Here is a 14,395-nt window from a genome sequence, read left to right on the forward strand (position 1 = left end):
GTTTAAGCATAATACATCCGAGATGGGCTCTGATTTCCTTGTAGTCTCAAGCGAAAGACTGGAAGTCATCTATTACATCGCCCTGCAGAGTTCTCCTGAAGAGGCAGGAAGACCTGAAAGAGGAAAGAAACCTAACTGCTAGGTTGTATTAATGAAAGAATCAGGTGGGACTTATTGAGAGCTTACTGTGTGCAGAGCGCTGTACTAAGCGCTTGGGAGAGTACAATATAGCAAGAAAACAGCCACTCTCCCTGCCCACAACAAGCTTACAGTCTTTTAAGGACTAGGGAGGGTACACTAAAAGAGTTGGTAGACGTATTCCCTGCCCACAACAAGCGATTAAGATGACCAGAGTAAGCTGGTTATGGGCAAGGAACATATCTGCAAATTCTTGCAGCGTGGCTCAGTGGAAAGAGCCCGGGCTTGGGAGTCCGAGGTCATGGGTTCGAATCCTGGCTCTGCCACTTGTCAGCTGTGTGACTGTGGGCAAGTCCCTTCGCTTCTCTGTGCCTCAATTACCTCATCTGTAAAACGGGGATTAAGACTGTAAGCCTCACGTGGGACAACCTGATGACCCTGTATCTACCCCAGCGCTTAGAACAGTGCTCTGCACATAGTAGGCGCTTAACAAATACCAACATTATTATTACTATTATTATTACTCTCCCAAGTGCTTAATACAGTGCTCTGCACACAGTAAGTGCTCGATCAATACTACAGATTGATTAAGATGACCAAAGAAATCATAGCACTGTTGTTATGTATGATACTGCATAGAACGTCCTCATCTGGATTGGAATACTCTTTTCTGGCCAACTCTTCTATAAAGGAGAAGAAAAAACAAGAAAAAGGGATCAGGGAAAACTACAGAGAAGCCGTGTTGCCTAGTAGCAAGAGCACGGGCCTGGGAGTCAGAGGTCCTGGGTTCTAATGGTGCCTCTGCAGAGGAAAGAGCATGGGCTTTGGAGTCAGGGCTCATGAGTTCGAATCCCAGCTCTGCCACTTGTCAGCTGTGTGACTGTGGGCAAGTCACTTAACTTCTCTGTGCCTCAGTTCCCTCATCTGTAAAATGGGGATTAAGACTGTGAGCCCCACGTGGGACAACCTGATTCCCCTGTGTTTACCCCAGCGCTTAGAACAGTGCTCTGCACATAGTAAGCGCTTAACAAATACCAACATTATTATTACCCGCTGTGTGACCTTGGGCAAGTTACTTAACTTGTCTGTGCCTCAGTTTCCTCATCTGTTAATTGGGGACTCAATATCTTTTCCACCTCCTACTTAGTCTGTGTGGGACAGGGATTGTGTCCCAATCCGATTAACTTGTGTTCTACCCCAGAGCTTAGAACAATCTCGGACACATCGTAATCGCTTAACGAATACTATTATTAAAACTGAAGTAATTGACTACGGAGTTATGTAAGGATGGAGTTAGAAGGAAGAAGAGAGATTAGCTGTTGCTATTTAATGAAATGGAAAGTACAGAAGGAGAAATAGGGTTGAAGTTTCTCTAAAGAATTCTTTGGAGGAAACCAGTCAAATTCTCCTCTATAATCTCAAATGGCAGGACCTTTAGTCGAATGAACAGCGAATCCATTTGAAACAGATAAAGAAAATATTTTTAGGAAACATAATTATCCAGTTAGGACAGAAAAGACTGTTGATGAATCACTGAAGTTATTATTATCTTCACCGTACAGGTGGAGCATAAAGGCTGAGGATAAAAACTTTCTCCTCTAGACTGTAGGGAAAAGTCAAATTCATGACGGTATCCTTGTTCAAAAGCTCCTCAAACCAGGCTGTAGCGTGTATTTTCTGGTGACTTTACTTTCTCTACCCTCCCGCTAGATCAGTTAATCAATCAGTTGTACTTAGCGAACGCTTATTGGATGCAGAGCACTGGACTAAGCATTTGAGAGAGCGCAATAGAGCAGAGTTGGCTAGATCGACTTGGCAAAATGCTTCTGTCCACTTTCCAAACTTCGAAACCCTCCCCCGACACCTAGCCCGTAGACTAATCCTAGAGTGGCGATACAGCTGAAAGCAATGAGTAATAGAAACCCCTTGTACTTCCAAGGCAAAAATTCCTTATAGGTCTTGGCCCGATTTCCTCGAAGAGCTGCCCTATGTAATCAAATAAAACATTTTCCCTAGAGACCTGGATGAGGTCCAAGAAGCCCCAAATATTATCTGACATCGCCCTCTTACTCATACCTGGCTAAGTTCGGAGATAGAGTAGGGGGAGGAAACCAAGAGCCACAGCTGTGGAGTAAAAAAGAGGAAGGCAGATGGAGAGTAAATATTTGAAAATAAATGGCCTAGCAAATGTCACTCTTAAAGATTAGAGGCTCAAGGCAAACCATGAGCTCATGTTTATGGCACCATGATGCATTAGTCAAGGTGGGATGGGGTTTGTTGCTTGGAGGCAGAAATAGGATTCCAGAGTTGGGTTCCGGATTTCCCAGAAGCACTTGCTTGGAGACTGCGCATCTGAGTATCCTCAGTTCTGAACGTTTTCCAGACGGATGGTGATTCCCTGATCCACTTCCAGAATCCTGCCCTGTGGTGAGGCCGATTACTGGAATTGTCCCCCGTCCCTGAGGAGGGGAAGGGGGTTCCAAGGAGCCTGTGGATGTGCTTACTCTCTGGCACTACTCTTCAAAGGCAAGTTCATGGCGGCGGCAGAATGTCACCCATAAGGATGGTAGCCCAGAAGAACCAGAACAAGTCCGAGGAAGGACTGAGCTTGAGGGGAGGGACAGTGATCCCTGAATTGGGATTCTGACCCAACTCCCTGTCCTTTCACGAATGTGACATTTCTGATTTAATTTATCCTTTAGGGTACTATCTGATCCTTCCCAGTACCACCCTACCGGCTCCCCAGTTTTGAAAAAGATCCTTAATTTTGGGTCTCGATGAAGCAAACTCCCTCAGAGTGACCCACCCGAGCGTTTCCCTGTACCAGATTTGGGGGAACAAGGAGTCAAGTTCCGAATCTGAGGCCGAAACAATTCCCTCTCTTTCTGGCCCCGGCCGTTCCCAGACAGGACCCCTCCTCAAATTTCTCCCCAACGCAAACTCTGCCTGGCTCTGGGGCTAGACTCTATGCCACTCTAGCTCGTCGTAGGCAAGGAATGTGTCTACCAACTCTGATATATTATACTCACCTAAGCCCTTAGTATACTGCTCTGCACACAGTAAGTGCTCAGTAAATACAATTGATTGACTGGGTCACTCTGAGACACCCATTGGCTTTGTACGGTGAAAATGAAGCAATTATTTTTTTCCCTTTCTTTCCTTTGATCCCCACTCTACGATCAACTGTGGGGGGTGGGGGGGCTAATATAAGGCAAAAATAGGCATCCACACACAAACACATACATACACACATCAGCGTGGCTTCCCAGGGGGAAGGTCGTGACATGGCAGTCCAAATAAATGAGGGAATCAGGTGACAGGCGCCCTAATGGTATTTGTTAAGCGCTTCCTATGCAACAGGCAGAGAAGCCGCGTGGCCCAGGACAGTGCTCTGCACATAGTAAGCCCTTAATCAATGTCATTGATTGATTGACAATTGAACTGTGGTTGAGAGAAGGGAAAATAAACACCTAAATGAAGAGGACCAATAGGAATTGGGTCCGGGAATCCACGTGACTATTGGAGCGGGAGGGAGGGGACAGAGATGGTTTTCATTTTCTGAAATACAAGTGGACCTAGCTCCCATCCAGTCTGTAAGCTCCTTTTGGGTAGAGAACATGTCTACCAACTCCGTTACGCTGGATTATATTGTATGTCTTGTTCTCCTGTCTACCAACTCTGTTACATTTTATGCCTTATTCTCCTGCTTACCAGCTCTTTTATATTGTATGCCTAGTTCTCCTATCTACCTATTCTTTCATCCTGTACTCTCCCAAGTGCTTAGTACAGTGCTCTGCATGCGATACAGTGCTCTGCATGCGATAAGCACTCAATTATTGATGGATTGATTGACCTGAGAAGGCAGCCCAACCCAGGCATTCTCCTATGTTTCAATCAATCAATATAATTGTGAAGAGTAGTACATTAAGCTCTGGGGAGAGTCCAATATAACAGAGTTAGAAGACACGTTCCCTGCCCACAATAAGCTCACAGCCTAGAGGGGGGCTGGGGGCCCAACCCAGAGACACGCCATAAGTCCACAGAGAATGAGGACCAAAGGGGCAAAGGACATTAGAATGGCCATATCAATCAATAGATCATATTTAGTGAATGTTTACTGTGTGTAGAGCACTGTACTAAGTGCTTGAGGGAGCATAATACCACAGAAATGGTAGATATGTTCCCTGCCCTCAAGGAGCTGGCGATCTAGAGAGCTGGGAAGGCGTCGACCCCGGTTTCATTTCACGGAAAGATCATTTCAGTGCAGCACTGAAGGACACGTTGTCTGCAGACACTTCCTCTGGGAAGGGTGCTGGGGGAGGAGGAGTGGCAGAGGGGTGGCTTCAATTTACAAAGAGAATTAAGCCAAGAGGAACCGGGAGCCAAGATTCTGAAAACAAAAGAAATCGACTCCAGAGAAACCCTCAATAAACATCACCTCCTTCCGTCTTCCCCTATGGAATACTATTGATCCACAGAACAAAGTATTATTTATGAGTGCCCCCACGACCAGTGAGTTTGCTGTCTATGTGTTTTTTAATAGCATAAGTGCTTACTTTATGTCAGACACAGTATTAAGCGCTACAAGCTAATCAAGTTGGACGCATCCCATGTCTCCACTGGGGATCACTATCTTAAACCCAATTCTACAGATAAGGTGACTGAGGCACAGAGAGGTTAAGAGACTGGTCCAAAGTCACCAAGCAGAAAAGGGGTAGAGCTTGGATTAGAACCCGCGTCCTCCGACTCCCAGGCCCACGCTTTTTCCACTAAGCCATGCAACCTCTCTTATGGGGAACTTCACCGCAGTCCGAGAGTACTTCTTGTGGAGACAGGAGAGGGGCTTTGGGTCACATCCCCATCAGGGTCTTCCCCTCCAGCCCCCTCCCCACAACCCCACCTCAAGTGCCGAGTCCAATTCTAGTCTTTTTCCATCACCAGTCCATTTCTAGGGCATGGATTTGTGGGTGGGGAAGGCTTAGTCATATTAGGGAGTACTTAGATTTCAAGTGGGAGTAAAATTCCATTGAAGTTTCAGATTTTATTTTAGTTTTTATTACGGTGATGAGTCACACACGACGACATCAGCTACCTGTCAAGGACTCCTTCGGGAATAGTCTTTTAATAGGCCTTTCTGGCGACTGAATGACTCAGTAGCCAAACATCACGACTACCAGATGACAGATGATGAGAAAGTTCTGCTTAGGTTAGATTACTGGACTCGAGGATGGGTCTATATTTTCAAGGGAGAAGAATGAGAACCCAATAGAAGAGATGAGCAAATAATAACGATTACGGTACCTGTCCCCCTCTCAGGATGGCACCTGGAGAGTTTCCGGGACTCTACCAGTCTCGACTACGGGAGAGAGAGTCAAGCAGAGGCCCACCCATTCCATTCCGACCTTGGGCAGCGGCTAGAGAGTGGAAGGCCATCGGCTACAGGTCAAAACTCACCTGGGCTGGGCAGCAGCGGCCTGGGAGAGAGTCGAGGGCGGAGACTCAAGTTTACTGCACGGAAGGAGGCAATGGTAAACCGGATTTTTACCAAGAAAACTCTATGGATCCATCGCCAAAGCGACTGCAGGTGGAGGTGGGCATTTGGGAGACGTGTCCATGGCATCGCTATGGCTTGGAGACAGCTCGACAGCTTAAGACGAGACAATCCACGGTACTTGTTAAGTGCCTATTATGCACCCAGCACCGTTCTAAGCACTGGGATAGATACAAGTTAATCAAGTTGGACACGGTCCCTGTCCCATATGAGGCTCACACTCTTAATCCCCATTTTACAGATGTGGTAACTGAGGTCCAGAGAAGTGAAGTGACTTGCCCAAGGTCACACAGCAGACAGGTGGCAGAGCCAGGATTAGAATATATGACCTTCTGCCTCTCAGGCCCCTACGCTATGCACGACACCATGCTGCTTCTCCAAATCAATTCTGACTTAGGACTCTGTCCATAGAAACTTAACCACCTGTTCAGCTTCGGGCCAAAAGAAATTCTTTTTTAAAGACACCGCAGCGACACAGATGTCACCCCCAAATGGAAAGTAATGACCATGTGAACTTTCAACTCCCTCTCCCCACTGTCCCCAATATTCATTCATATTGAGGCCTGTTTACTTATTTTGATTTGTCTGTATCTATAATTCTACCTATGCATATTAATGCCTGTTACTTGTTTTGATGTCTGCCTCTCCCGTTCTAGACTGCAAGCCTGGTGTGGGCAGGGACTGTCTCTCTTTATTGTTGAATTGTACTTTCCAAGCATTTAGTACAGTGCTCTGCACGCAGTAAGCGCTCCATAAGTACTACTGAATGAATGAATGAACGAATAAATGAAACTGTCAGATGTGCTAGCAGAGTGTAAACACAGCAGATGATTTTAGCATTCCCCTCCAACAGTAGTTGTCACGCTATGCCAATTGTTATTCTCAATTCATCCATCCGTGGTATTTATTGAGCACGTACTATGTGCCGAGCACTGTCCTGAACACTCAGAAGAGTGTTGGTGAAAAAAGACCCCTGCGTTCAAGGAGTTTGCAATCTAGTCGGGGAGACGGACCTTCAGATAACGCACAGGGGGAGGGAAAGCAGCAAGGAATAAGATCTGTACATAAGTGCCGTGGGAGTGGGATGAGGATCAGAGTGGGTAGAGGGTGTGGACTTCAGTACATAGTGACACAGAAGGGAGGGAGAATAGAGTGAGGGGATGAGAGGTTAGTCAGCGGCATGGCGTAGTGGATGGAGCACGGGCCTGGGAGTCAGAAGGTCACGGGTTCTAATTCCGGCTCTGCAACTTGTCTGCTGTGTGACTTTGGGTCACTTCTCTGTGCCTCCGTTACCTCGTCCATAAAATGGGGATTGAGACTGGGAGTCCCCTGTGGGACAGGGACTGTGTCCAACCCAATTTGCTTATATCCACCCCAGTGCTTAGTACAATGGTTGGTACATAGTAAGCGCTTAACTAATACTATTATTATCATTTTCCTAGGACTAGGGGAGATTGGTGAACTATCAGATGTGAAGAGGAAGGGAGTTGTGTCTAAGCTCACCGTGGGCAGGGAATGGGTCTGTCTGTTGTTGCTTAGTAGAGTGCTTTGCACACATTAAGTGCTCGATCAATACGATCGAATGAACGAACGGATGAAGACACAGGCTAAGTGCATTATTTCCACAGCCTCCATAAAGCGAGTCCCCTCGTCTCTGTGGATAGACCACTGGGGATTGAAAGCATCATTTGATCTCGGAATTGTGCAAATAATACACTTCCCACTGACTGAAAGGATGCCGCTTGCATGGAAAGTCTTAAACAAGAGAGCTTCAGCGGCAGAGAATACCCTTGTTAATCTATGGTGTAGAATAGATTTTCCTGTCAGTTCCACAAGTGTTTCTGGAACCACAAGTGTTTCTGGAAGCACAAGTCCCAGGGAAATGGAAGTATGCACGTGCACTCCCCCGCACCCCACCCCACCCCAACACACACACACACTCCTTTCTCCCCATTTTACAGATGAGCTGACTAGGCCAAGGTCACGCAGCAGACAAGCAGCGAAGCCAGGATCGCACTCTCCCGCTCACTTTGTACGCAGTGGGTGCTCAATAAATACCACCGATTGATCGACGTCGACAACGGTATTTCCAGAGCGCTCACCGTGTGCCGAGCACTGCGCTAAGCCACATCCACATTAACTAGCTAATGAGATTCTGCCCAGTCAAAGTCACTCACAACGGCTTTGCTCAATCCGTATTACCTCAGATCGACACCCGACGGCAGGGATATTTTTATCTAGGCAGGAGTTGTTTGGCACCACGGAAACCCACCCTCCCTCCTGAGTGGTATTGATTGGGTAAGAGCGAGTCTGTGGTTTCTGCTACGGTGCCAAAAATGCTGACAGGGCTCTGAGGACAAGGGTTCCATATGAGCGGAAGTATGTCTTTGGGCATACTGGGTCCTGAGGAAAGTGTAGGCCCGCAGGCAGGGAGTCCAGACTTCACCCCACGGGAGCCGGAGGTCGGAAACTGTGGGAAACGGTGATCACGGAGATTTGGAATCAATCAGGGTATTTACTGAGCGCTTACCGTCTGCAGAGCACTGGACTAAAAGCCTCGGAAAGTACGGTACAGCGGAGTCGGTAGGCACATTTCCTGCCCAAAAAGAGCGTACGGTGTCACAACCTGACAGAAGCCATGGCAGCTTAAACCAAGAATGGTGCCTGGAGGGGGATGGGGAGGGGGATGGCAGGGAGGAGGGTCTATCCAAGGATCACTGGTTTCATTTACCTTTCTTTCCCCCCGTGCTTTTGAATCCTGTCTTCTATGTGCTTCTATTTACTGTGGCTTGTTTGTAAATTAATTTCCCTTTTAACAATGGTGGTATTTGTTAAACGCTTACCATGTGCCCCAACTGCTGGGGTAGGTATAATAACAATCATAATAATAATAATAATAATGTTGGTATTTGTTAAGCGCTTACTATGTGCAGAGCACGGTTCTAAGCGCTGGGGGAGATACATGGTAATCAGAAAGTCCCACATGAGGCTCACAGACTTAATCCCCATTTTACAGATGAGGTAACTGAGGCACAGAGAAGTGAAGTGACTTGCCACAGTCACACAGCTGACAAGTGGCAGAGCCGGGATTCGCACCCATGACCTCCGACTCCCAAGCCCGGGCTCTTTCCGCTGAGCACGGATCACAGTCTCCGTCCCACATGGCCTCCCGGTCCACATCAGAGGGAGAACAGCTATTGAAACCCCATTTTACAGACGAGGAAACCGAAGCGCAAAGTGAAATGACTTGTCCGATGCCACAGAGCAAGTGGTGGTGCTGAGGTTAGCCGATATCATCATCATCATCATCATCATCAATGGTATTTATTGAGCATTTACTATGCGCTGGGCACTGTACTAATCCATATCCTCAGTAACTTGTCAGTGAGATTCTGACCAGCCAAAGTCAGTCACGAAAGCTTTGCTTAATCCACATTACCTCCGATCAACATCCGACAGCAGGGATACTTTTATCTAGGCAGAAGTTGGGGTACAAGCTGGGTACAAGAGTACATGACCGAATCCGCGAAAATGGAGATGCAAGTGGACCCCAGCGCTTAGAACAGTGTTTGACACATAGTAAGCGCTTAACAAATACTATAATTAATTTTATTATTAACTGGATGAGCCCTTTCCAGATCATTCCCATCCTTGAGGGAACCGTGTAAGTTCAATGACCTGACGGTTCTTCCGATGATGAATTAGGTGAGAAGTCAAAGGTGGGGTGGGAGGGGAGTTTTATTTTATCATTTAGGTTCAGGCACAAGTCATTTTTCATCATTAAGGCTCCTGCATGGTTTAAGACTAAGCCAAGCAAAAGTTAGATCAGTCAAGGTTCTCTCCCAAGAGTTTAGTGCAGTGCTCTGCACTCAATAGATGCCACTGATTGATTATTTTTTAAGCACTCACTGTGTGCCAGGCACTGTACTAAATCCTGGGATAGATACAGCCTAATCAGGTTGGACCCAGTCTACGTCACCCCCAGGGCTCACAGTCTTAACCCCCATTTTATAGATGAGGTAAATGAGGCGTAGAGCGATTCAGTGACTTTCCCAAGGTCACACAGCAGACAAATGGCAGAGGCAGGATTAGAACTCAGGTCCTTCTGCCAGGCTCGCGGTCTATCCACTAGGCCACGGTGAGGTAGCTGACCATGATGGCCGAGATGATGGAAAAGGATTGGGGGACGCAGTGTGAGGGGCAGGTCGCTTGATCCCTTTCTGCTGAGGAGGGTTTTGCTGGGCTTTCCCATCCTGAGAGAGTAGGGGACGGGGCGTGGGAGGGGAAATCGAATCAGAAATTGGGACGTGGAGGGGGAAAGTGGCCGGCTCTCACCTAACAAGGCCATCTGGTTGAAATTACCACTGGCTTTTATGGGCAGAAAGGCTCAAGGAAGAGTTTATTTAATTCAAAAGTCCCAGTGCTCACTGAAGGAATCTCAGGTGGAACACTCGATTTGGGATTTTAATTAACTATTTCCGCGTTAGTGCACCCCTGTAGCCACGGCAATCCAACGAGCCAGATCTGGGCTTGCGGCACCAAAATATGGCTTTTCTCGATGGTATCTGTTAAGCACTTACTATGTGCCAGGCACTGTATTAAGCGCTGGGGTAAATACTAATAATAATATTGTTGGTATTTGTTAAGCGCTTACTATGTGCAGAGCACTGTTCTAAGCGCTGGGGGAGATACAGGGGAATCAGTTTATCCCACGTGAGGCTCACAGTTATTCCCCAACCGACCTTCCAGTTGGACACAGCCCACGTCCCTCACGGAGCTCACGATCTTAATCTTCATTTTACAGATGAGGTAACTGAGGTACAGGGAAGTCAAGTGACTTGCCCACGGTCACGAAGCAGAGACGTGGCGGAGCTGGGATTAGAACCCAGGTCCTTCTGACTTCCAGGCCCTGAAGGCAAAAGACAAAAAAATCTCCACTGTGTTTCTTGGAGATTGGGAGGCTACTTCATTCATCGGTAGCATTTATTGAGCGCTTACTATGTGCAGAGCACTGTACTAAGCCCTTGGAATGCACTTCTGTCTTCTTTACTATTTAATGAGGATTAACAAGATAAAATCCACTGGGAAAAAAAGGACCCCGAAGAGGTTATGACCATTTTAAAAGAGTAAGAAAAATAACAGGTGCCCCGGTGATCTAGCTGGAAAGAGTTCTCCTTTGGATCGGCCCTGGCCCAGTCAGTTCAGAGGGACCGTGGGCTAAACGTGTTTGTGCTTGCGTGGGCCCCGTCTCCTGGGACCACCTGCAGCTGAGTGGAGCAGACAGAAGAGGAGAGGGGAAAGGGAGAGAAATTTCCCCCATCTCCCTTGCCTCTTCCCACTCGCCATCCTTTAATTTCCCTTTATTGATCCACAGTCCTGCCACAGGAAATGATTCTCATCAAGTGGTTAAATACACTGCTGCTGTTTCATCAAATCCCCCCTCGGCTGAGATCATGGCATTTTTTCCATTATCCTATTAGCGCTCAAGACTGCCCTTCCAAAGCTGTGGCACCTCGGGAAGCAGCATGGATGACCGGTCGCCAAGAAAAGCTGAAGGGAAAGGAACTTTAAAGCCTAACCCCTCCCTCTCTTCCCGCTCCCTTCCCCCTCCCAGCTCCTGAATGCCCCCCTCCCCCAGAATTCCCAAGCCTTTCCCCAGCAGAAAGGGAGGGATGAAGAAGAAGGGAGAAGTACTGGGGTAGATTACCCAGCAACCTGGGGTGGGGGGAATGGGGGGGGGGGGTATCCTCAAGGGGATGGGAGGGTTTGCTATCTTTGTCCTGAACTTTTTGAGATGGATGTGGATGTAGATAGGAGAAAATTCAAAGCCGTGCCAGCTTTGACCGTTTAGATCGGCACTGAAAGATGGGCAGCCATTCTCTTGTGAAAAACTTGCAACCGAACAGTTTCTAACTTGTTGCGTCGAAGTGTCACGCAGGCATGCATTCGTGAGCCCAGACAGTCTCACGCAAGACTTCTTTCTCCGCCGCCACGCTCTCTAGAAGGGAAGAAGCTTCTGGCACCGGGGGAATTCAGAGAGGCCAACAAAGAGCAGGCGAGGGAGCAGAGGGGCTCGTTCTCAATCCATCGATGGCATTTGCTGAGCATTTACTTGGGGCAGAGCACCGTACTAAACATTCCGTTCTCCGCTTTCTGGCAGCCCACCTAGTCAGTCAATCAGTGGTATTCAGAGAGCACTTAGTTCATGCAGAGCACTGTACTGAGTGCTTGGGAAAGTGTAACATCACCAAGTTGGAGATATGATCCCTGCCCACAGGAAGCTCACAGTCCAGATAAGGAGACAGACATTAAAATAGAGTAGGACTGGAGAAGTGAGTTCCAAAAAGTCTATTCCCCTTCGTGATTGTCCGGCCGCCTCTAACTTCCTCCTGGACGTCTCCCTAATCCTCCCTTACTCCTAGCTCTTGTCCTACCCGGCAAGTGCCAGGGAGGAAGGATGCTGGCATTCTTCTAAATTGTCTACCGCCTCACGCTGCCCCTCCCAGAAGAGAGATCGTGTCACTGGACACCTGTGCCGTTGAAACCACACCGCGTCCGAAGCCTAAGAATCTATAGCTCCCACTTCAGACTGCCCTCACCCCTCCAAGACCCACTGCTGGGAAGACCCTCCAGTTTAGGGGTTGCCCCATCCCCCCCATCTGCAAATCCCCCGGCCACCAACTCTTCCGTCCCGCTCCCGCTTCCAGGTTAGTGTCGGGAAAGGGAGATGAACTGAAAAAAAGAAAGAAAGAAAGAAAGAAAGAAAGAAAGAAAGAAAGAAAGAAAGAAAGAAAGAAAGAAAGAAAGAAAGAGCCAGGCTCCTGTCGCCTCTCCGATAAATCAAACCCTCAAGTTCTACTTACTTTGAGTTGCAGATCTCCCCTCCGGCTCGGCCTGTCTTCAGTTCAGAAAGAGAGGAGGGTTGCTGCCTGCTGGCTCCACACACCCACACACTCACACGCACACACCAGCACAGCTCCAGTTGCTTTTCCTCCTCCTCCTCCTTCTTCTCTTCCTCCTCCTCCTCCTCCTCCCTTCTCCTCCCTCTCTTTCCAGTTTCAGTTTTCCTCTCCTGTGGGGACTTCCTTAGCCAGATTTTTATACGCAAAGGCAGGGAACCTGATCCTCGCTTTGACTCAATTGCATGCAGGCTATGAGTGAGCGAGGGACTGTGCAGAAGAGGGACACAAAAAGAGGGAGGAGGGAGGGAGCTAGGGAGCTGGGGAGGGAGAGGGAGAAAGCCAGCGGCAGAGAAAGAGCACTTTTCCCTCATGTGATCTGATTGGGAAGCTCATGAAAAGCAGATCGCTCGAGGTCCCGTCTGCCCTCCTAAAACCGATGCAGAGCAGGTGCTTTAAGAAAGAGAAAGAGTGACAGGAGGCCTTCGCTTCCATCAGTTCAGAGAAGGGACCTGGAGTTAAACTTTCATCCTCCCAGATGCCCTCTCTGTAGCCTAGGTGATGTCTCTCCTGGTTCCGTTCATCAGTAAGTGGTATTTATTGAACACTTACTATGTGCAGAGCACCGTACTATAGCAATAATAATGATAATGTTGGCATTTGTTAAGCGCTTACTATGTGCCGAGCACCGTTCTAAGCGCTGGGGTAGACACAGGGGAATCAGGATGTCCCACGTGGGGCTCACAGTCTTAGTCCCCATTTTACAGATGAGGTAACTGAGGCACAGAGAAGTGAAGTGACTTGCCCACAGTCACACAGCTGGGATAGAGAAGCAGCCCGGCCTAGTGGAAAGAGCACACACTTGGAGGCAGAGGACCTGGGTTCTAATCCCGGCTGTGTCTTCGCTTGCTGCGTGACCCTGCGCAAGTCACTTCATTTCTCTGGGCCTCGGTTACCTCAACCGTAAAATGGGGATTAAATCCTCCTCCCTCCAATTTAGACTGTGAGCCCCATTCATTCATTCATTCATTCATTCATTCAATAGTATTTATAGAGCGCTTACTATGCGCAGAGCACTGTACTTGGAATGTACAAATCGGCAACAGATAGAGACAGTCCCTGCCCTTTGACGGGCTTACGGTCTAATCGGGGGAGACACAGTCTAATCGGGGGAGCCCCGTGTGGAACAGGTACTGTGTCTGACCTGATTAACCTGAAATAATGATACTAGTGGTATTTGTCAGGTGCTTACTATGTGCCAAGCACCGTTCTAAGTGCTGGAATGTATACAAACAAATCGGTTGGACAGTTTCTGTCTCACCGGGGGCTCATAGTCTCAATTCCCATTTTACAGATGAGGTAACTGAGGCACAGAGAAGTGAAGAGACTTGACCAAGGTTGCGCAACAGACAAGTATTGGAACCAGAATTAGAACCCAGGGCTCCCAGGCCCGTGACCTTACACTAGGCCATGCTGCCCATTATCTTTCAACAGAAACGTCCTGGGCGTGTCACCCTCCTCCTCAAAAATCTCCAGTGGTTGCCTATCAACCTCCGTATCAAACAAAAACTCCTCACTGTTGGCTTCAAAGCTGTCCATCCCCTTGCCCCCCGCCACCTCACCTCCCTTCTCTCCTGCTACATTCCAGCCCACACGCTCCGCTCCTCTGCCTCTCACCTCCTCACCGTCCCCCTTCCATGCCTATCCCGCAGTCGACCCCTGGCCCACGTCCTACCGCTGTCCTGGAACGCCCTCCCTCCTCAAATCTGCCAAACGATCACACTTCCCCCCTTCAGAGCCCTACTGA

General features: G+C 48.3%; 1 protein-coding gene across 1 annotated transcript in view; it reads right to left on the reverse strand.

Annotated features, from left to right (window-relative positions):
• PTN (pleiotrophin) overlaps positions 1 to 12,718 on the reverse strand; it is a 59,597-nt gene extending 46,879 nt beyond the window's left edge. Inside the window, exon 1 of the mRNA XM_001513049.5 lies at positions 12,553 to 12,718. The gene's annotated coding sequence lies outside the window, so the exon portion shown is untranslated. The remainder of the gene's footprint in view (positions 1 to 12,552) is intronic.
• Positions 12,719 to 14,395: the final 1,677 nt, after the last annotated feature.

Source organism: Ornithorhynchus anatinus, chromosome 10 (genome assembly GCF_004115215.2).
Source record: "Ornithorhynchus anatinus isolate Pmale09 chromosome 10, mOrnAna1.pri.v4, whole genome shotgun sequence".
In the NCBI taxonomy this organism is placed as follows: domain Eukaryota; kingdom Metazoa; phylum Chordata; class Mammalia; order Monotremata; family Ornithorhynchidae; genus Ornithorhynchus; species Ornithorhynchus anatinus.